The sequence below is a fragment of the Chlamydotis macqueenii genome, chromosome 1, assembly GCF_036417535.1.
Source record: "Chlamydotis macqueenii isolate bChlMac1 chromosome 1, bChlMac1.mat, whole genome shotgun sequence".
Lineage (NCBI taxonomy): Eukaryota > Metazoa > Chordata > Aves > Otidiformes > Otididae > Chlamydotis > Chlamydotis macqueenii.
The window spans coordinates 192,709,122-192,730,988 of NC_141556.1; the positions used below are offsets into that span (position 1 = coordinate 192,709,122).

Here is a 21,867-nt window from a genome sequence, read left to right on the forward strand (position 1 = left end):
ACTTGGTGCTGGCACTGGCGCCATACTGACAGCGGTGGGCTAGATTGTGCTCTCCCTCCCCCGGCAACACTAGTTTAAAGCCCTCTTGGCGAGCCTGGCAAACCTTTGGCCAAGGACACTCTTCCCCTTCTCAGTTAGGTATACCCCATCTGCCCCTAGTAGACCAGGCTTCTCAAAGTGAGTTCCATGGTCTAAGTAACCGAAGCCCAGGCTGTGACACCACTCCTTAAGCCATTTGTTGACTTGCCAGATTCAACTGGCCCTTTTAGGCCCCCTCCCTTTGACCGGGAGGATTGATGAAAAGACCATCTGTGCCCCAGAGTCCTTGACTGTTGCTCCCAGGGCCCTGAAGTCCCTCTTGATGCTCCTCAGGCTGCTCCTGGCTGCATCGCTGGCACCCACTCCAGTGGGTGAAACACCAGCAGTGGATAGTAGTCTGTGGGCTGTATAAGGTTTGTTACTCTCTTAGTAACATCCCTGATACGAGCCCCCAGCAGACAGCACACCCCCCTAGAGAGCATGCTGGGTCAGCAGATGGGTGCCTCTGTACCTTTCAGGAGAGAGTCGCCCACCACTACCACGTGTCTCCTGTTCTTGGTAGCACTGGTCGTTATGCAAGCAGGTCAGGCTGCCTCGCTCAGCTCCCGTGCCTCTCCCGAGGTGCTGGGTCTTCTTCGGCCTGCAGAGCGGCAAAGCGGTTCTGCAGGGGCACCTCAGGGTTTGGGGGGAAGCCTCTTCATCCTGCTGGCCCCTGCCTTCGCAAGCTTCCATTCTTATGCATCGTTTGCCTGCTTACTTACCTCGTGTGTTTGGGGGGGGTGGGGTGGCTTTAGGTTGATTGACCGGGTGCTGTGGTTCCAGTGCAGCCTGCACTGCACTTGGAGCCAAGCATCCAGCTCCCTCTCAGCCTCCCCGATGTCCCACAGCCTCCTGCAGCTCTGCCACTGCCGCAGGAGCTGCTCCACCTGGGCACACCTTCTGCAGGCAGGGCTGCCGCCTGCCCCTGCCCCAGGAGTGGGGTCCAGGCTCTGCCTGCAGCCAAGCTCTGCACCGCAGCCTCCCCCCTCGGCTGCTCCGTCTGCACGGACGTACCGGCCACCGCGGCGGCAGCCGGTGCAGGCCTCCCGGCCGGAGCTGGAGCCTTTGCTCTCAGGCGAGTGTTCGCCACGTTGCCTTGAGAGCCGGGGACAGCAAACGCCCTCCATCGGTGCCCGCCCTTGCTGCCGTGCCGTGCCGCGCCGCGCCCGACCCACCCCGCCCGCCCTGCTCGCCGGCGCTCCCCAGGGGCTGCTTTACACGGGGAGAGGGGCCGGGCCGGGCCGGGCCGGGCCGCGGCTGCCCCCTGGCTCCGCCCAGGTCTCGCCAGCCGCTCTCGCGCGAGCTGCGGAGAGCGCCCGGGGGCTCTCTCGGCTCCCGGTTTCGGGAATCGCCTGTGTGCGCTGCGGGTTCTGCCAGCTCCGAGGCTGCTGCCTCAGCAACTGAGCCCTGGGGCCTGTTGCACGGCGTTTAAATCTCCCGCCGGTGCCCCCCTGGCTCCGCCCAGGTCTCGTCAGCCGCTCTCGCGCGAGCTGGGGGCTCCTGGTGCCTCTCTGGGGTCCCCCGTGAGCGCCCGGGTTCGGGAGTCCCCTCTGTGTGCACGCGTTGCTGTGGATCGTGCGGGCTCCAAAGCTGTTGCCTGTTGGCCTGCTGGTTGTACCTGGTGTTCTTGGGTACCTCAGCTTGGCATAAAATGAGATTTTGTTTTTGCTGAACAATTTTGGGAGCCATAATCTCAGACGACCGCTCCCCTTATTTATGGAACCGCATCTATTAATATGCACAGGAGATGAACAAGGGCGCTACGGCCGTGACAGGCAGAGCGGATTGCAATGTGACAAGCATAGCTGTTCGTCTCATGTGGAGCAGCTGTTGAAGAAACACGGCAGTGATGCATCGTTCAACGGCTCTCTGTGAATGCTTACCCCAAAATGTCCTCCAGCCTTTCCAGTGGGTAATCAGTAATGAACGTATTGCAGTTGTAATTGATATTAAATTGATTTTTTTTTATTGTTTATGCCTTTGCCTGCGCACTCACTGAAGGACTGCTCTACTGTTCAGACTTTGTTCTGGAAAAGAAAATTCCTTCAGCTTTTCATTAATGAATGTGTTTCTTATCAGCCTTTTTTTCCAGGATTCCCCCAAGTAGCTGTATTTCTTTATGGTTAAATGTCAAAATAAGCACAGTACTCCAATTGAGGTTTCAGCGCTATTGATTACAACTTCATAATTACTTTCTACATCCTACATATGTTTCCATTAAGATACTCTAGAAGAAACATACAGTTGTTTTGGGTGTGTGGTTTGGGTTTTTTTTGTTTTTTTTTTTTCATTTGTATCATTAGTGCCATGCAGTAGTCTCACATGACTTTTAGGATCCACTGTAATCTCCAGACCTTTTTGAGCTGAGCTGTCTGCTCAGCCAGGCGTTTCCCACTGCGTATTCAGTTTTCTTTCCTAAACTATTACTCTCCTTCTTTCCAGAATTCCACTTTATTTCGGACAGTTTCTTCAAGATCCGTGTTCGTATGCTGTCCCATCCTCTAGCATGCTTGAAACTATTCTCATCGTGGGAAACTATTCCCACCATGGACCTGATGAATGGTAACGGAAATGGGATTCAACCAAGCCCGGCACAGACCCCGTGCTCTTCCCCTTTCAGCACCCACAGCTCTTTGTGGCTGTTTGCCCCGGTTTGGCGGGCAGCCGTGGCCATTCCATCATCAACAGCGTATTCCCTTCGTTTGGGGCACGGTGCTTCATGAGAGGTGACGTCAAAAGCCTAATCCAAGACCACCAGTACCCACCTTTACCTACTGCATCCATTTCATCGTGCAATTTCTGCAGAAGTTGAGGGGAAAAAAAAAAAATCAGTAGGTTTTCAGCCCAAGCTGAACTAATGGTATGACCTGCTTGCCCGCTACCTGCCTTTGAGAAACATTCTCCCTGTCCCTTGGCCAAACCTGGGTGTTCCCGAGCTCTCCTCCCATGCTCCGTGTTCTGATGCGCTTTCCCGGAGAGGCTGCCGGCCTTCCCGGGCCCAGTCTCCCCCGCCCTTCTCCGGCCCGCCGCACGCTTGGCCTTACCGGCGGATTAACCGGACCCTGCTGGGCGGTGCCTGTGAGGGTACGCGGGGCGGGGCGGGGCGAGGCGGGCCCTCGCCGGAGGTGTAAAGCGGCGCCGGGGAGCGCGGGGGTGCTGTGGCACCTCCGCCGGCCCCCCCCTCTTCTCCCGCCTGAGCCTACCGGCACCGGGCTGCCCCTCGGCGGGGCGCGGGTGAGTGCGGGGCTGCCCCGACCCGACCGCGGCGGGCGGAGCGGGCCGAGCCGAGCCGGGCCGGGCGGGCGGGCGGCGGCGGCGGCGATCGCACGCGGGGCGTCCATTTTGCATCATGCGATGGGGACCGGATCATCTCCCCTCCCGCCAAAACAGCCGCCCCTCCATTTTCTCTCCGTGGCTTCCTTGCGCCCGCGGTCCCTGGCACGTCTCCCTCCCGGAGCGCTGCTGGGAGCCATGCCCCTCGCCTCCCCTCTTCCCCGGCACCCCGCGCATGGCGGGGCGGTGTCCCCCAACCCCTCTGCTGAGGATGGGGTTCCCCCAAAATGCCGAGGCCGCCCGTCCGCCCGGCGCGGAAGGGCCTTTGCTGGGTGCGGGGATGGGAGCTGCCATCATCGGCTCCCGGAGCGTGTGCCCCTGCGCCCGCCGAGGTGGGCATTGCTGCCTCCAGCCGCGCTTTCCTTCTTCCAGAGCAAGCAGCGACCCAGGGCAGAGCTAGGAAGCTCATAGAAGCGCGTGCATGTTTCCCAGCTAAACCGTTTTCTTGCTTATCTTTGCCTTGCGACAGGAGCAGCACCATAGCGAGCGGGAGGTGAAGGCCCAGGTGTCAAGGAGAAACCCTGGGCCGCTTCCCTGATGGTCTTTCCGTGTCTGAGATCGCTCCTGAATGACGGCTGTGCTGTGCTTTGCTCTCTCTTTCAAACTGCAGAAGAGGCTGAGCATTTACTGAAAATGCGAGTATTGTTGGCAGCACTCAAGGCAGCTCCGTACCCTGCGAGTTGCTGCTGTCTGCTGTTCCTCTGCCTGTTCCTGGGATGAGGACAGGGACTTGTATTCCATTTTGTTCGTCAGCATTTTGCAGGCAACTGGCCTGACTAACAGATGGATTTCTTCTTTTTCGCATATGTATGTGTGAATGTTTGTGGCAGACAGGGCAGAAGGAGACTAAAAAAAAAGGACTTAAAAACCTCAGGAGGGGTTTTATGTATATCTAAAGCTGGATGGAAGGATTGGGACTATGTACAGAAGTGCTGGTTAGTTGCGTTATCAGCTGCTAGAGGCCTTAGTTTTGGAGCAGGATGTCGTTATTGTAGGTACTGTACAGACTCCAGACAAAACGGCAGTTGCAGCTCTAAAGAGTTGACAGGCTGAAGAGCTAAGGTGATCATGGTGCTGCAGCTTTAGGAGTTAACGGTCTCTTAGCTGAGTGGTTTTGCCACCTGCATGTGGCACGTGTGGTCATTTACAACCGTTACACTACATTGCGCGTAAGCAACAACCTTGTGGTAATGTCCAACATCAGGCGAATGAGTGGACACCCTGCATCCACCTCTGTGGGCTCTTCTAAGCCGTAGGGGTGAGTGGGGAAGCCGTAAGGTCACACATGTAGATGTTGCGCGGGACCTTCTGGAGTGGGATAGCTCTGCCTCATGAAGCTGTTCACTCAGTGATGCTTGGCTATCTCCCAAGTCAGAGGCAAATACAATGAACACTTGGAGAGAACAGGCAGAAACGTACCTTTCTGGTCAGGTACTCTGTGTACTTCTGTTGCCTTCAGCAGTCGACTAAAATGTCTTTTAGACAGGATTTCCATGTAATGCAAAAGAGGAGGACTGTGTAGTTGCACAGGCTGCATAGCTGTAAGTGCCAACCCTAGCACAAAGAAGGACCAAGCTCATTTAGTGCCACAGCTCTCAGAAGTTATTTTTCTGTCAAGTATTTTAAGTATCTTCCATGTTGAGTAATCTGAAGGGGATGGACCTTGACTGTGCTCTACTGCATATGTACTTTAGGTGGTCAAATTGGCTTTGAAATAAACCCGTTTTCTGAGCAGGAGGACTACTGGATGTTTAGTCACTGATTTATGCCATGTGTAAAAAGGATTTTGAGCATCGCTGCTCGTAGGTTTGTGCTTATCAATGACAAGAAATGATCAGGAGGCACTCTTTGTTTTAGGTGGGCTGTAACGGAAACCTGAGGCCAGACAGGCTTCTAATTGAAGTGGTTCAGTTGAGTGTGGGTGAGACGTGTGATTGCATATACACAATATGCTCTTGACTCCACGTGGAGACAGAAAGATTTGCTATACAGAAGGAATTAGCTTAGACAAAAGAGGGAACCCATAACTGATCTAACTAGCTGTCAGAGTAAGCAGCTCTCAGCTGTATTTTGATCTTTGTCACTTCCTTTTTTTTCCCCCCTTTCTCTTTTCTTGTGTGGTCTACTGACAGATTTCAGGTTGGGTTCATCCCCATACTGTGTTGTGCCTGAGCACTGTGCTTCTGCTTTAGGTTATGTGACATGCAAGCAAGGGTTGATGTGTGCCAATGTAGTTGGTGTTGAGCACAGTTGATGGTCTGGTGTGTGCCAGAGGGAGGGCACAAAGGTGTGGTGGCCATGGTTCCGTCTCAATGGGAAGGGAGATAGGGAGAAATAACGTTTTGGGTGAAAGAAGGCAGGGATCTTGTTGCAATTACTGCCTTTACTGCCTTTGGTTCACCCTTGATCTGTCAAGTTCCTCAGCCTCAGTCCACCATGAGACTTCAGTGGCCTTTCAGAAATGTCACTTCCAGTTGTATCCCAGCCCTCAGAGAGTAGAAAACAAAGCAATGACTTCAGTCCTCTTCTCTTGGCCCGTATCAATGATGCCAAAAGTTCAACTCTGTGCAGTGTGGGGCAGGAAGAAGAGGGAGCTGGTGGATGCTGGTTTCATCTTGGTGAAGTTATTGGCTGAGCTGCCATGGTGCCATAGGGCGATGGGGATCTGGCAGAGCCCCTTTGCCTCTCCTGAAGGATGATCTAAGAAGTCCTGCTGACCTAACCAAGTATGTAGAGAAACTGGTGGCACTGACCATCAGAACTGAGATGCTGAGTGGTGTGGAGGTCTAGTTTGGTGTTTCTGGGCAGGATTGGTTGGGGTCAGTTCCAGTCAATACCAGCCCACAGTCAGTAACCCAGGGTGGATCTTCTTTGGGATCTATGTCAGTGTATTTGGCCCTAGGATAATGAAGGATGAGGCTGTAGCAGGTAATGGAGAAAACCCTGGGATACTGCCAAAGACATTGCAGATCTGTCATGTGCTGAATGGTGCTGAAAGCAGTATGCATCTGGCCAAATGTAGTCATCTACGTCCAAGGTAGTGAGCCCCAGCTCCTGTTACGGTCAGTCGGGGAGGGCTGGACGTTCCTGGGGTGTGATTTCTCTCAGCCCGGTAAAGCAGATGGGTTGTGACCCGAAAGCTGCTTTCTGCTGTCTGTAAAAGAAGGCACTGAGGGATTAATGCGGATGTAAAAGCCTGCACTGTAAATATCTAACACCTACCCTGTGACTACACACCAGCTGCAGGATTCCTGACAGCTGCCTGCAGTTCCTGGGCAATTTGAGGGTGTCGGGGATCAGGAGCTGGGACTCCCACCTTCCTGCTGTGCTTTGTAGAAACCTGGGGATCCTGCTCACCCTGGCAGCGCTGGCTGGAGCCACCTTCCCTCGATGGTGGACTTCTGAGTTGCTAAAGCCCTTAACACCATTCAGAGATGCACATCTCTCTGTTAACTGGTTTTGTTTCTGCTGCCTCTAGGTTCAGACTGTTTTCTGTCTTGAGGAGCAGTCTGGTGGAGTTTTTGTAGATGTCTGCAGAGCCCTGCAGTAGCTGGTGAAGGTAGACATCTGTGGAGGGTTGTTCCTCCTCTCTCTCCTCTGAAGGGATATATTTATACCTGGAGGTGCCTGTCTTTGCCTGTTGGTTACGGAGAGGGGTGAGTTGATACCCTAAGTCTGCTTTGGAGTTGGCTAAAGCTAGTCAAGAGGAATCCTACCCGTCATAACTGGGTTGGCATGTGAAGAAATACAAGGATGTCGCCCAAGGAAATTCCTGTAAGTGATGACACCACACTGTTGTGCTTTGGCTGCTCCAGATAAACCATCACAGATGTTAGAGTACTTTTGAACCTGCTTTTTCCTTCGAAGGAAATACCTGGAGAGCAGAACAGCATGGTGCAGGGCACCATCAAAAGCACAACAGCAACTCTTTACTTTTCATGCTGCTGTTCAGACCTTTGGAGGAAGATGCTAATTATAATTTGTTGCAGTTACTTTGCTTTAAAACCCCAATATTTTTTTCCAAGTGCCAGTACAGTGGAGCTAAGCAGAATATTTACAGCCAGTAGTTTGTTTCCTTTCTGCTGTCACTTAAAGAGCCTAGCAGCAGCAGAGCTTATTATACTTCAAAGTTTCTTGTTCTAGATAAGTGACATGGGGAGATGTGGCACTGTACGTGCTCAGAGATGTATGCTGGAATGTATAATGCAACACCTTTCAGAAACTGTCATATTTAGGCGTCTCTGCGTACCCCCCCAGCCCCTAAATATAATTAAGAGTGGTTTCCTTTGATGCCAGAATAATGATGTGAAAAAATATAATAAGATTTTTGAACAGTATTAACAGTCTGGGTGATATTAGTCATTTTTATTTCAATAAAAAGTGCATACTTACCTATGCCAAACACTATACTTTTGCTGATAGAGACACAATTATTTTTTAAGAATAGCTGTGTAACTTCCCTTGACAAGACTGTGTGCTGAGTGGCTTCACATATCTCTTGTCACTGGGTTCCAGGTGCGGGTTTTGGGGCAGACTAGGCTTCTGCATGGGAGGTGGGGAGGTGCAGGTGGCAATTCCAATAAAATCAGAAATCTGAGTAAGATTTTAGCCTACAGACGGGACAATTACTAGGCTGATAGGGTTGAATAACAAGTATATGGCAAACGTTTTTTTTTGCTTATGGGAGTTAGTCTCTTCTGTAAGTAGACTTGTGTTTCCCAGGGAGCCAGAACAAGCTCCTTTCACGGAGATATGTGGGTTGTGAGAGCTGGCTTTCTGCCTCACAGATGGCAAAATAAACTTTAAGGCTGGCTACAAGGTAATGCCTCTCCCTGTGCAAAATAGGGGGTTGAGTCCACACTGTGGACCTCGTGGCTGGGCTCCGGGCAGCTCTACCAACCTTTTTTATTTTTTACTTGCTGATATCTCTGCTTCGTCCCTGCTCTCACCTCTCTCCCAGCTTCACGTGAGGGCTGTGCCTTTGTCCGCATTCCTTAGTGACGGTTATGAGCTTTCTGCCCAAATCCCTCTTCGGGCTGGCCCGTGTGGAGCCCTCACGTTGAGAGGGTGCAGGGTCCCTCCATGTGGCATCATCAGCAGTGGGACCTGAAAGCGCGGCTTGCAGTCTTGCTTCTAGTTCATCTGGTGGGTGTCATCTTTGCTTTTTGAGGGGAAAAAACCTTCAAGTCTTGATACAGTCCTAGGCAGGAGTGGGAAACCTTTTGTCGTACCTTGAGAAAGGATCTGAGATAAATACGAAACGGGCTGTGCTTGGACATCTCTTTTCCCCAGCCCTTCCCCAGCAGCAACCATGCAGCACTGAACATTTAGGTGAGATGGAGGCAAAACTCCTCTTAGACAACAGCTGTCCCGTCACAGAGCAGGGGAGAGCTGAATAGTGAGCTTGTTGCTAAAAAAAGAGCATTTACCCAAAGCAAACAAAATCCACACCTACTTTGCTGTGAAATGTAATTCTGCTTCAGTGTTTTAACTCCTTTCTGAAAAGATTTATTTAGGTAGAATATATCAAAACCGGGCACTGATATCTCTGTGAAAACAGAAGCAGTTGGTTACCCCGTGGTCAGACTGGTGAAACATCATGCCTGTATCATTTACCATGCTTTGTACTTACTTTAAGCTTAAAAGCCTAAAATGGAGGCAGTTTTCAGAGGGATTTTGTTGTAAATCCATCAGTGCTTAGGAGCTGCAAAGTCTGTATGCTGGCTGCTTGTGGGGTTATTTGCCAAACACTGCTGAGACTGAGGTTGGTTTTTTTTCTCTACAGCCCGACCCTTAATCCCATTTCACATGCCTTTTTTTTTTTTTCTTTTTTTTTTTTTCATTAATTGGATGCTCCTGACCTTTTGAATAGGGGATTTTATTAGCTATGGTGGTGTATGGGACTAAAGGGCTGCAGAGCTGGGCAGGATTGGGTCAAACACTGAAATCCAAGTGGGTGACTTGTGCAATGTGAAGTTTTAACAGCAAGTTAAAGTGCTGTGGCAAGTGCGTGGGTGAAGCTGCCATGGAAGCTGCTTGTAGTGTTTGCAAACAAGACCAAACCTGCATCACTGCTATTCCTAAATACTAGTCTGGTTTTAGACGCACTCTCCGCCTGTGATGGCTGGGAATACTGCGGGGGGCAGCTGCCTGGGAAGGGAGGAAGGTGGGGAGGTGATGCAATATGAGCAGCTTGTTGCAAGCCAGGAGGCAGCATGGGTAGCAGTGCTGGCTGGGCTAGGAGAGCCAGGGTGGACAGTCATGGCCAGGACGGTTTGATCTCAGGTGACATGTGTGTGCCCACCACCCTGCTGTGATGAGGGACAGCCAGAGGAGTGGTGCTTCCTTGCAGAGAGGGAAGTGAGTGTGGTGTTCCTCATTTCTGGGCATGCTGGCTGCACTCCCAGAGTGGGGCACTTCAAATGCAAGGTGGCAGGTGGCTTTTATCCCCTCCTCTGTCTTTCTCCTCTACACAGCCCCGTGCTTTACCTCCTCTGCTCCACCTCTTTGCACTGTCCTCTGCTGCTGTTTTGCTGTGGCTGTCTGTCTGGAGTACACTGTTGGCGACACATCCTGTGGTCCTGGCAGCCAGACTCCACAGCTGCCCTGCCCAGCCCAATTTCCATCCCAAAACAACGGTCCCTGGTGAGGCATGTGTCATGGACTGGTCGGGGGGCGGTCATTAACCGTCAGGGAGTTGAGACATTGCCATATTCCAGTTACACCGGAAGTGTAGCCACACCATCGATGCTCAGCATCTCCCTCTGCCTTGGTTTGGGCTGCCTTGACTGCCTCAGTTAGGGCTTTCTCCTGTGAGATGCTCTGCTCCTTGTGCTATTCCCAAGCAGCTGGGGCATCGACGGCCCCTCGAGTCCTGCGCTGTTGGCTCCTTTGGCACTGAGTGACCCTGGTCAGTGGGGCATGTCTGGTGAAAGGGCAGTGCTAGTTTAATGGACGGTAGCATTCAGTTATTGCTTTTAATCCAGTGTGTGTCAGGGCATGTTCTCTCAGGGGAAGGTCTTCCTGAAGAGCTCTCCGGTGGGAATTACTTGTCTGTTAGATGGTTGTCAAGAGCCACTCGTAAAATTGCAGGCACACAGCATCCTCTTGGCTGCAGAAGGGTTCGTGGCTGCACACGTCAGCCAAGGTGGGTGTGAAGTGCTTGTTTGTGCCTGCAAAGATGAACGCGTGGGGCTTGGAATGAGCTGATCCCTTCCCAGCCCTTGAATTATGGCTGGAATGCGGGAATTCTGGGTCTAAAAGCAAACATTTTAGCTCCTTTCACACTAGGCTTCTCTTTCTTCTCTTTGGTTAAATCATATTCACAGGAAGCTTTAGTATTAGGTCTGCAGTCACAGAAGTGCCCTCAGAATGTTGTAATATATTTTGGAATGCAATTGACTTGCCTAGTGAAAAATTAACTGCAGTTTCTTCAGAAAAGGGAAGTTTTTCTTAATTCTTCCGCTATGTTGAGTCACTATCCAACATTGCAGTGCAGGGCTGCCAGGTCTGACTTGGAGGTCTGCATGGGGCAGATTTTTGAGAACGGTCTCCAAATCAGTGGGAAAAACTCTGGAATTGATGAAAATTTATTCTAATTAGTTTATTTTGATTGCATAAGCCTGAAGGAGTGATGTAGCTTAATTTGATATTTCATAGAATCATAGGATAGGATGGTTTGTGTTGGAAGGGACCTTTTAAAGATCATAGTCCAGCCCCCCAGCCATGGGCAGGGACACCTTTCTCTAGATCAGCTTGCTCAAAGCTCCATCCAGCCTGACCCTGAACACTTAATTTGCAGACACAGTTACCCAAGGACAGCAAAAGCTTTCTCAGAAGCCTGGAGTCATCTTGGTGTCCCTGTGCCTTGGCCATGTATGATTTCTGCTCCCCTTCCTCCCTGGATGAGCACATGCCCAGCACGTGCTAAGCTCTCCCTTGTGCAAGCAATTCCTCCGAAGTTTGCTACGGAGCATTTCCTCTAAAAACCACTTCTACTTCTTGAACAGAAACACCATTCCTGGTTTCTTAGTAAAGGAAAGGATTCCATTGCTTTGAGTCAGTACCCATTATGGTAATAGAGGAAGTTTTTAATCGGGACAGCAGCGTGGTATGCTGTAGTGCTGGGAGTATGCTTGTTTGAGAAGCATCTGACCCTCAGAGATGCTGGTCCACGAGGGAAGCCAAACCCCGGTCCATGGTCCAGCACGTGGCTCAGGCAGGATGCGAGTCGGATGCCCTTGGGCTGCTGGACAGGGGTGACCAAGGTCTGCTGCTGCCACATGGCCCTGCCTCCAGCTGGGGCTGCCACTGCTCACTGCAAGCTACCTGCTGGTCTCCACCTGCTCCCTGCTGCTCAGGGATGTAGCAAAGTCCACTGATTTACACCCACTTTGATCTGCCCATTGTCCACACCTGAAAATCCCCATTCAGTTGTGCCCTTCCTCTTGCTGAAATGACCGTGTTCAGGGAAGTGGTCTCCTTCCTTCCATCTGTCTGTCTCACCAGATGTGCCCCATGTCTGCACAGGATGGTGTTTGTTGTTTTGCATGAAGACTGGGGCTCTCAATTTTTTATTTGTTTGTTTCCCACTACTGTTCTAATAACAAACCAACTTCTGTCTCTGTCTAACTTGCTTCCTTATCTCCTAAGGGACATTTCCCACCTTCTTCCAAGGATCACAGCTGGAGCATGCTGAATGGCACGGCCAGGCATTTTGGCTAAGCAAAGCTTTGTCTTCATTTTGTCTGGGTTTAAGAAGACAGAAGCTCACTTATTTGATGTTGTTTCCCAGAGCATAATTTTTTTTTTTTTCTGCTCGATACCAAGGCTGAGTCCCTGGCAGATTACAGGCGATGTGTCACTTCGAGTAGATTCCTGGCAATCTATGTCAGACTTTCATTTGGGTAATCTAATTATCAGTGGAGATCCCCTCAGGTTTTATGACATTGAAGGAGTTAAATCAAGCAATTTTCTTGCAAAATCTCATTTGAAGCCATGCTGAGGAACTATTGAGGAGACTGTACTAGAGCTGGTGGGAGGCTTTTCAGTTAGATGCTTTTTCATCAGAAAATAGTGATTCATGTAATGAGAGAGGTGTGATGCACTTTGCCAGCTAGGCAGGAAGATGTCTCTTTAACTTTTTGATCTCTGAGGAGTTGTGGATGACAAATGTGACACTGTCCTCCTCCTCCTCCAAACAGCTGGGTGCTGTTTTGAGCTGCCAGAGGATCTTCACTGGCTGAAGTCTGAGGTATGGGCTAAAAGGGCTGAGAGCACTGAAGGCGCCTTTCACTGGATGGTACTTCTCAGGTGGGAATCCATCCTGGGAAGTGTCCCATCCATCTCCTCTGCCTCAGCTGCTGGCTGTAGTTACTTGCCACCCGGTCAGTTGTAGGCACAGCACTGGGTTTGTTTCGGTGATGCCATTTGAAGCACAATTCCCCAGGTGGTTATTCTGGTACAGCTGCAGGGCTGGTACACAGTGGCCTGGGGAGGGGAACATCTGGTTTCACTGTTTAACCCTGCCAAACCAAACAGACTGTCTGACTGCACCCAAGTCTTCCCTGCTTGGAGGCAGGATGCACTATATCCAGTTTGTGTCTAATAGGTATTTCTCTAACCTGCTTTTTCAACACTTGGGTGGTGGAGACTCTCATCTTGTATCCTGTCCCAGCCTTTCACTGTGCCTGCAGTTGGAAAGCAATCATAACATCAAATTCTGCCCTGCAAATTAAGCCTAGAATGTTGTGTGTTTCTGCAGTAGCCAAGGAGGGGAATTAATGTCTGTCCAACCTTTTATCTGTTGAATGGCTTACTGTGTGCCAGGTTTTGATGGTAATCACAGCTAAAGCTTTGTGGAGAAGAATAGGCTTCACAGAACTTCAGTTTTGGAGATTTTGAAGCTTGAATTCTGGCAGGTTGAAGCATTCCACTTGGCACTTTCAGAGCAGGAACCTCCTTTATTTTGGTTAAAAAAATCACTATTCATTTCAAAATGGGTTTCGTGTATCATCACAAATAACCCTGATCAAGTTTTCTGCAGATATTGTGACAAAACATTGAAGTCTGCAGTGCAGGAGCACCAGCACCTTCTTTGTGAAGAGCGGCACTTGGTGTTCCCCTTTCAGTAACTGATTGCTGATGGCACCTTGGCAATGTCCCTAACCCTCAGGAGCTTGAGGAACAGCAACCTGCACCATCCCCAGCAGTCTGTGACAGTTGGCTGGTCCTCCCTCCTGCTGTTAAAGCAGCTGTGCTCAACGGAAGAGAGTAATATGGTCCCCTTCTTACGGGCAGTGTGTGATTAAGAGTGTGGTTTGTATACACTGCACACCCATACGTGTGTGTGCTGTTATCTGTTTAGCCTGTAGTTTATATTTAACTGGATGGCTTCGTTCTTTTAAGTAGCAAATGACTTTCTAGTGGCTGATCTTGGTTTTTAATGACAGAATTGGGAGAGAATACAATATTTAGTATTTATATATATACACTGATGGAATGTACATTTCTGTAATCTATGTTGAGACACATGCACGCATGTGAAAAATAAAAAATAAAACTACGACAATCAAGAAGGAAACAATTTAACAGCATATGGACAAGAAGTTCCTTGCCTCCTTAAAATCTGTCAGCAAGACAGCATCCCTTTACACACAGTGAAACCAAAGCAAAAAAGGTTGCAGTTAATTTGGTGCCTTTTGGCTTGGACTCCTTGCCATTACTGGTGCTATAGTGGGATATCTTTCAGCTTCACGTAATGCTCACGCCTTTTGAAGAGGCCTCCCAAATGGGTTTATCACCTATGTGTTGATCAAAAAGTTGGCATCATTGCTGCATGCTCCTTCAGGGAGCTGACTTATGTTTAAACTGAAAATAGAAGCCCAAACCCATTCCACGGTGTTTGCTGAACATACTGACATGGCATAAGCACAAGCTGTTTGTTCTCCTGCAGACTAGTAGCAGTGATGGTACATCTGTACGGGGGAGACATTTAATGAAGACCAAAAGGATGCCGAGGAAAAATAAGACTGTCCACAGAATGTCACCTGATGGCTGTAGAGGTTTCCATGTGTTTCAAAATGGATATAAGCATATGTGGGACAATGTTGAGTGGGGATTTCTGCTCACACTTTGTCTGAGGAGGTGTCTGGGGAGTTCACTGTGCATGCAGAAGGGTCAGACTTGGGTTTTCTTCTTTCCTTAGAAGAAAACTCCCTGTTCTACGTAATTGGCTTTCATTTTATGCTCTTCTGCAAATTGGAGAAGAAAATTCTCAGAAGCAGCAAGACCTTGAAATAGATAAGGAGTGGTTTTTCAGAAGCTGAAACAAATTGTAATTGTTTAGGAAGTGATAGTACTGCTTATGTAAAATGGTGCCTTGTCAGCTTATTTTTACACATGGTGTTTTATGTTTAGCTGGACAGATGTTTGTTATGGTTTACTTTTTGCTGTTAACCAGATGCAAGATTGCTTGTTTTCTTACGGGATTGTTTTGAAGAATGTCCCTTTTTAAAATGTTGTTAATAGGGAAGGAAATCTATTAACCTGATGTAATAGGTATGTTAACCATTAGATAAGAGGAGGAAGAATATCTTGTTTTATTTGAAAATACAATATAGTCCAGGCACAAGAATTTGGACAGGGAACAAAAGTAACAAACACAAAATGTGCTATAAATAAAAGACAAGGACCAGTAGCAGTGGGTGGACTTTGACCCCTATTGAAGTTGGTGGGAGCTTTGCCATTGACTTCAGTGGGACAGGATTTCACCCGAGGATGTGGCCCCTGTCCCGGGGTCTGCCCTGCTAGGTTATCTAGGTGCATTATTGCTTCCCACTGCTCTCAAAGCTCCCATCTCCTGCTGACACATGAAGGTGCCCAGAGCCTCGGGGTGAAGCTATTTCCTACCCAGGGTCTGAAAGCTGGGGCTTGCAGCTCGGTCCTTCTCATCAGAGAAACTAGAGCTAAAGCAGAGGTGAGAGCTAGGTGGGTGCAAAACAAAGCTAATCTACGTTCATTCAGATCAAGTTTTCTCAGCTTGAGGGTGGTTATGTACCATCTGGTAACATTTCTGGAATAATTTATGTTGTTTTATGTGATTAGAACTGCGTTACGCCACAGGAGTACTGACTGTACATTCAACAAAACGTTCATCGTTTCAAGTATGGTTGGGAGTGGGAGTGAGAGGAACCAACCCAGAACACATTTCCTTACTTCAAAGGCAAGAACGGCTGTTTTAGAAAGCAAGATCACAGCCAGATCCAACTTCTAAGGAGGGAAAAATCTTAATCTCTGCCAAAATCACCCTTTGATACAATTGCGAAGATAACAAATGATATCAGAGGAAAGGTTTTGGGCAGAGGTGTAATGGCCTCTGTACTGCATCCTGGTAAAACAAAAGATGGTTCTCCTGAAAAAAAATCCCACTTGTCTTTATTGAAGGTCTCTTTGCCAGGCTACAGTGAATGTAATTGAAAGTGAAAGGTTGATTTGGTGCCTGCTGTTTCAAAAGCAACAAAAACATGTAAGAGATGCTTAGGAAGGTGATCAGTCATCTGTGAGATGGACAGGGCTGCATGCGAGGGAGGCAGAACACGGCTGCAGTGTGGGTTTTGTGCCCTGCACCCAGCTCCCTGTCTGTTGTCTATTGGCCGTAGGAGGTATTTTAGTCATAAGAGAGACACTCGGACATGCTGATGCATTTGAGGCAGAATGAAGTTGATATATTGACCTTGAGATTGACCAGAAGAGCACTGTCTGCTGGCATTAAGCCAGTTGCAAGATACTGGCCTTAATTTCTAGGTCTGTCACAATATAATAGCCCTTCTTCTAAACAAATTATCCATAAAAAGCAGTTCTGCTTTGTTCTTGATAGCCGTAGTACAGCTGTGAACATCTGCAGGTATGCCTGAGGGAGCTACAACCTGAAATCATTTTGAAATATGTTTATTGTGGAATAATCTTGAGTTATATATAAGCTTGAAATAATTCACTAGATTTATTTTTTTAAATGAATAAATCCTATGTTCTCCTGCCACCAAAAACCTTGCCAAGCTTGTGTCCTGATCTGCCCATCCCTGCAGTGAAGGGCTGTTTCTCGGCGACATTGTCCTTCTCTGCCCCGTTCTTGTCCAAGAAGTGTTTTGTCTTGACGTGTATGGCAAGGGAGGGCATTGGGTATCAGATCTGCATTCATTTTCAATGCAGAGATACATCTCCTGTTGGTTTGGGAACATCGAGTCATGTTCATTTTGCAAGACACCAGGTTTAGTTAAATGTAAGTTAAATGGCTAGATAGGAAATAAAAGATCTACCGTTACTGTTAGGCAGTATGTTTTTGAAGCTGAGGCCTTGAGCCACATCCTGGAAGAATCTTAGCGTCCGCAGCTCCTTGGGTGTCAGTGGTGGAGAGTCGCTCTCATCTGCAGGGCACCTTGGTTCGCCTCCGCCTGAAGGCACTTCTTTGATAATGATAATGTCAGGCTGCACAGCCCGACTTCTGCCTTTTGCTTTTGTTCTCCACAGAGCACATCCTCCTTAGAGCTTTGTGCTGTGTATGGGGACAGTAGGTCACTTTCATACAGCAAGCAAGTATATCTTTAGTGCCACCTATCTTTTAGGGTGAGCCCTGCTCCCATTGTGTGGGCGTTGTAGAAACCCACGTGTTGATCAGTGAGTACACATCACAAACCTTCTGCACATTATGTTGTCCAACTCTGCAAGATACCCTTCTCCCTCACCTTGGTTTTCTGTGTAAGAAATGTTCAGCAGCTGGTGGGATGAAACCCGGTAGGCTCAGCAAGGTCGATGTCAACTCGGAGGTGCAAACTGTGAGGAACACAAAATAATGCCAAAGTCACTGGGGTCTGGGGAGGCCTGGACCTGTAGCCTCCCCCAGAGTGAAATGTCTCAGGAAGATCTCCTCCAAGCTTCCCTGGTATTCCCATATGGTTGATCCAGTTCACCCTCAGGGGTCCATCTGGGCCTGCTCAGGGGCTCCATGCAAAAGGCAGGCGAGCCCTGCCCTGCCACACTGCATCTCTGAAGACCTCCCTGGCTCTTCGCTCAGTGGCCCGCTGAGCTGGGCCTTCTTTCCGCCTCCTTTACCTTTTCTGTCTTTATTAATAGCCTCAGCTAGGACTCTCCCATATTCTTCTGTGTTGTGTCTAACTCTTCTGTTCAGGCCATTGAATGTCTAAACCTTGTCATAAATATTGACTTAGCAAGAAGCAAACTGTTTTTCACCAGTCCTTTGGCATTTCTTGATGTTTCTATGCTGTGGTATAAACCAGTGTTTGTCCTGAAATCCAGAGTTTGGTTCTGAGTCAAACTGGTCTTGACTTTCAGACTAGCTTTGGAAAATAAATACATTAACACATCTCCTGTGGGTATCTTGCTCATAGTTGGCTGCAGTTTATGGCAGGGATTTCTTTATTTTGTTTTGAAGGGCTTTTTTTTTGTATCTTCTGTAGCGTTTTTTCTTGGTGCACAGCACTGGGATCCTCCCCATTCCTTGGAGCTCCAGACTGAGCATCAACTAGCACTGCCACATCCACTGCTGGGCAGGGTGGATCAGTTAGTCCCATTGCTGTGGTCTTTGTAGAGTGCAGGCATCAACAGGATCTCTGCATCAGTCTGGTATGAGTTAAGCAAAGCCTAGGACTTGTGTTGTCTTAGAACACAACAAAATTCATAGGGGGTGCTCCGGTGCAGCTCTTTTGTTGTCATCTTACCCCAGTTCAAAGTTCAGGACTGCCCAGTCCCTGCTTTTGGGGAGGTGGGCAGGTGTCCAGCTGAAAGCAGCCCTGGCTCCTTCCAGTGGGAAGGAGACTGCATGAGCAAACTCTCATATGAATACACTGAGGTAAACAGCTCTGTCTTCCTTTTGAAAGGAGAAAATAGTTTTCCCTCTGTGTGTGTTGGGAATTCCCGTGATTCACCACATGAGAGTTCTGTAAGGGCGGCCTGAGGTCTGCCTTTCTCCGTTAGTCTGAATCCGTGTCTCTCGGGAGTGCATTTGAGAGCTGTTGGTGGATGAGACAATTCCTGACGCGATGGGACTTGTAAACCCTCAGACTTGTTCCTGCAGTTATAATTACTTTCTCATAGTAGGGGATTTAGCCTAAGGCCAAGAGAAAGGGATTTAAGCCAGGGTTTATGACTGTGTCTTGGAAAAGTGAAGAGGATTTTTGATTTTGTAGTTGATGCTGTGGCAACAAAATTGGATGTAATAGCTGACTCAGTTAATTAAGTTTCTTAGCATGTATTTTCCTACCTTTTACTCTGGGTTTTAGCCGGAGCTGATGAAGTACCAGTCTCACTTGACCATACTGTAAATTGCATTTAGTATACATTATTCTCAGCATACTATTGATGGTAGTGTGCTGTTCCATACTGCTCTTCCATTATTGGTAATCAAAGCACTATTAATTGGAAAGTGAATGCCTCAGTCCAGCATTGCATCTAAGTAAAACAACCTTTCTCCTTTTCCATAATTAATGAAGAAATATTTTAAAGACCTGCTTACTGGTCCAGTGTGGATACCAGGCTTGGGGCTTCTTGCATGCAGCCTGAACTGGAAGATGACGTTCATCCTTGTAGGCTGTGTCCATGTGAGCAAGTAACGCGGCCTGTAGATTTGCAAAGAAAGCAGTTGCTGCTGAGGATCTGATGTCTGCAGAACACACCTTACAGGGGCTGGAGTAGCTGTTATTCTGGGCTGAGCACCCATCAGGTGCTGGAGTGCGTTGCATATGCCCCTGCAGTGTCCTCAGGTTTAGTTTCAGCCCGGTGGTATCGAGTTTGTGCACTCCACAAGTACTATGCAGCATGAACCAAAACATAGTAAATGGGGACAACTGGGACATTCACTTTTGAAGTCCTCTCATGCTTGGAACAGAAATACTAATGGGCTTTAAATAGTTGAATGCAGGTCTTATAGTGGTGATTTTGGTGCCTGGAGCCAAATTTGTTTGTAAAAGCGTGGTAGGTTGTTGTCAATGCCAGCTCTGTTACTCTGGCTTAGGTTGCCTGTGGTCTTTAGTTGGAGTGTGGCTCTGTGGGGACATTCAAAGCTTCTTGGTGCTTGTCACAAGTGTTGAACTTCCTCCACTGAAGGCCTATTCAAGGTGAGGAACATGCCTTGTTACAGCTTCCCCAACACTGATTTATTTTAGTATGTGTTTTTCTATATATACGAATGAGGAGTAAACCAGTAGGTCCTACAGAAGCACCCGAGCTGTGGAGAAAATCATATTATCCAACTGCCAAATTCTGAATGAGGATGAGGATGATGGGACAATTTTGAAGCAACCTACTTTTTTTTTTTTTCAGAAAGAGTAAGAAAGAGTAAGACAAAACTTCTATACCCAGGCTGTGTCCAAGGACATAAATCTTGAAGGGACAGACTCCCTAACAGCACTGGTCCCACGGATGTCCTTGAGGAGCTGACCCCACTACTGGCTGTGCTGGTTTGACCGATTGTAGCTTTCAGTGAGTGCTGTCTCTGTCTGTGTTAGGTGGACGCCTGTGCAGATGGCCAAATTTGTAGGCTTGACGAGTTGCACAGCAAAATCGTCCTGTGGTGTAGCGACGCAAGATATGTGTCTCTCATGGGAAGAGAAACTCCAGAAGGATTTCCTAAGGGATTCCTCCACAGAGAGGGGTTTACTTTACCATTCTGCTAATCCCATTATAAAGTCTCAAGCAGGGGAGCTGCACCTGAACTACTTGCGTGCTGGAGCCGCTGCATGCTGCTGTTTGGCTGTGGCAGCAGGTCTGTACACGGGAGTAGTGCAGTGGCTGAAGTGGGACCACAGCTGGAAACCCTGCCCCGCGGTTTCATTAAACACTCCCATCCTGCAGTCCTTCTGTCCTGGGTGGGATGGGGAAGTTCAGGGAGCCCCGCTGGGCTCTCAGTCCATTCCTTGGGAATGCAAAATAGCTTTAGCCTTTGCCTCAGCATAACCAAGTTTAATTAAACTTGATTTGGCATGTCTTTTTTCCCAAATTGCATCTGTTTCAGCCTACACAGTTGTAGGTGTCGTAGTTCAGCCCCACTCGGGACCAAGCTACACAGTGTCTCTCTCGCTCCCCCCACCCTCTGAGAGAATAGGGAGAGATAATGTAAGAAAAAAGGCTCGAGGTTTGAGATAAGGACAGGGAGAAAATCCTTAAAGTTACCGTTACGGGCAAAACAGACTCGACTTGGGGAAAACAATTCATTTATTACTAAAACCAAAGCAGGATAATGAGACAGAAAACAAGATAACCTCCCCCGACCCCTCCCTCTTCCTGGGCTTAACATTATCTCTACCACCTTCCCCCCTCCCCGAGCAGCACAGGGGGGAAGAGGGAATGGGGGTTATGGTCAGTCCATCACAAGTCGCTTTACGTTGCTTCTTCCTCCTCCTCGGAAGAACTCCTCACATTCCTCCCCTGCTCCATCATGGGGTCCCTCCCACGGGCCTTTGTCCTTCTTCAAACTGCTCCGGCGTGGGTCATCTCTTCCACGGGGTGCAGTCCCTCCAGAACAGCTGCCCCAGTGGGCCCTCCACGGGCCACAGCCTCCTTCAGGCATCCACCTGCCCCAATGTGGGGTCCTCCACAGGCTCCAGGTGGATCTCTGCTCCTCTGTGGGCTGCAGCGGGACAACCTGCTCCACCACAGTCATCACCACAGGCTGCAGGGGAATCTTGGCCAGGAGCCGCATTATTCCTCCCCCTCCTTCTTCACTGACCTTGGCGTCTGCAGCCGTTCCTCTCGCAAGAAAAATCCTTCACAACAGGCAGGCAGACGCCTCTCAGGTTCTCTTCACATCTCACCTCCTCTGCACTTCTTGCAGCCGGGCTGGGCTGAGTCGGGCCCGGTCGGCTGCCTGGTGGGAGGCCAGAGGGTGAGGGCCACAAGGCCCACAAGGTTCACGCCTCCCCCTCTCTGCCCCTGCTCCAGCTTCTTCACATCTTCTTTTTCTTCTTCTTTTGTTTTTTTTTTTTTTTCTGTTTTCCCTTTCTTAAATACGTCATCGCAGAGGCGTTACCAGGGAACATTCTGCTACCAATTGGCTTGGCCCTGGCCAGCAGCGGGTCTGCCCTAGGCCCGGCCGAGTCTACCAGACAAAGGGGAAACAACTTCTAGGGGCTTCTTACAGAAGCTGCCACCGTAGTCCCCTCTCACTGAATAAAACCAAGACAGTAGGCGACACCAGCCTGTGCTCCTGCCTGTGACTGGAGCTGGAGCTTGGAGAGGGGAGGTGACCCAGCATGTGGTGTTGCTGACTGCAGCATGTGGTCATGTTGTGCTCGAGGGACAGAAGCACGTGTGATGCCTTATTCTGGGATGCAACGCTCACCTCTTAGTTCACCCCAAGACTTAAAAAACATATCTAGGTACATCTCTATATATGTATCGTTTTGTTTTTTTTTTTAATTCCCAGCTCAGCAAAACCACTCTGAA

At 49.0% G+C, this 21,867-nt stretch overlaps 1 protein-coding gene across 1 annotated transcript in view; it reads left to right on the forward strand.

Annotated features, from left to right (window-relative positions):
• Positions 1–3,255: 3,255 nt before the first annotated feature.
• The window catches only part of SLC7A1 (solute carrier family 7 member 1), a 38,573-nt gene continuing 19,961 nt past the window's right edge, over positions 3,256–21,867 (forward strand). The window contains exon 1 of the mRNA XM_086772006.1: positions 3,256–3,312. The gene's annotated coding sequence lies outside the window, so the exon portion shown is untranslated. The remainder of the gene's footprint in view (positions 3,313–21,867) is intronic.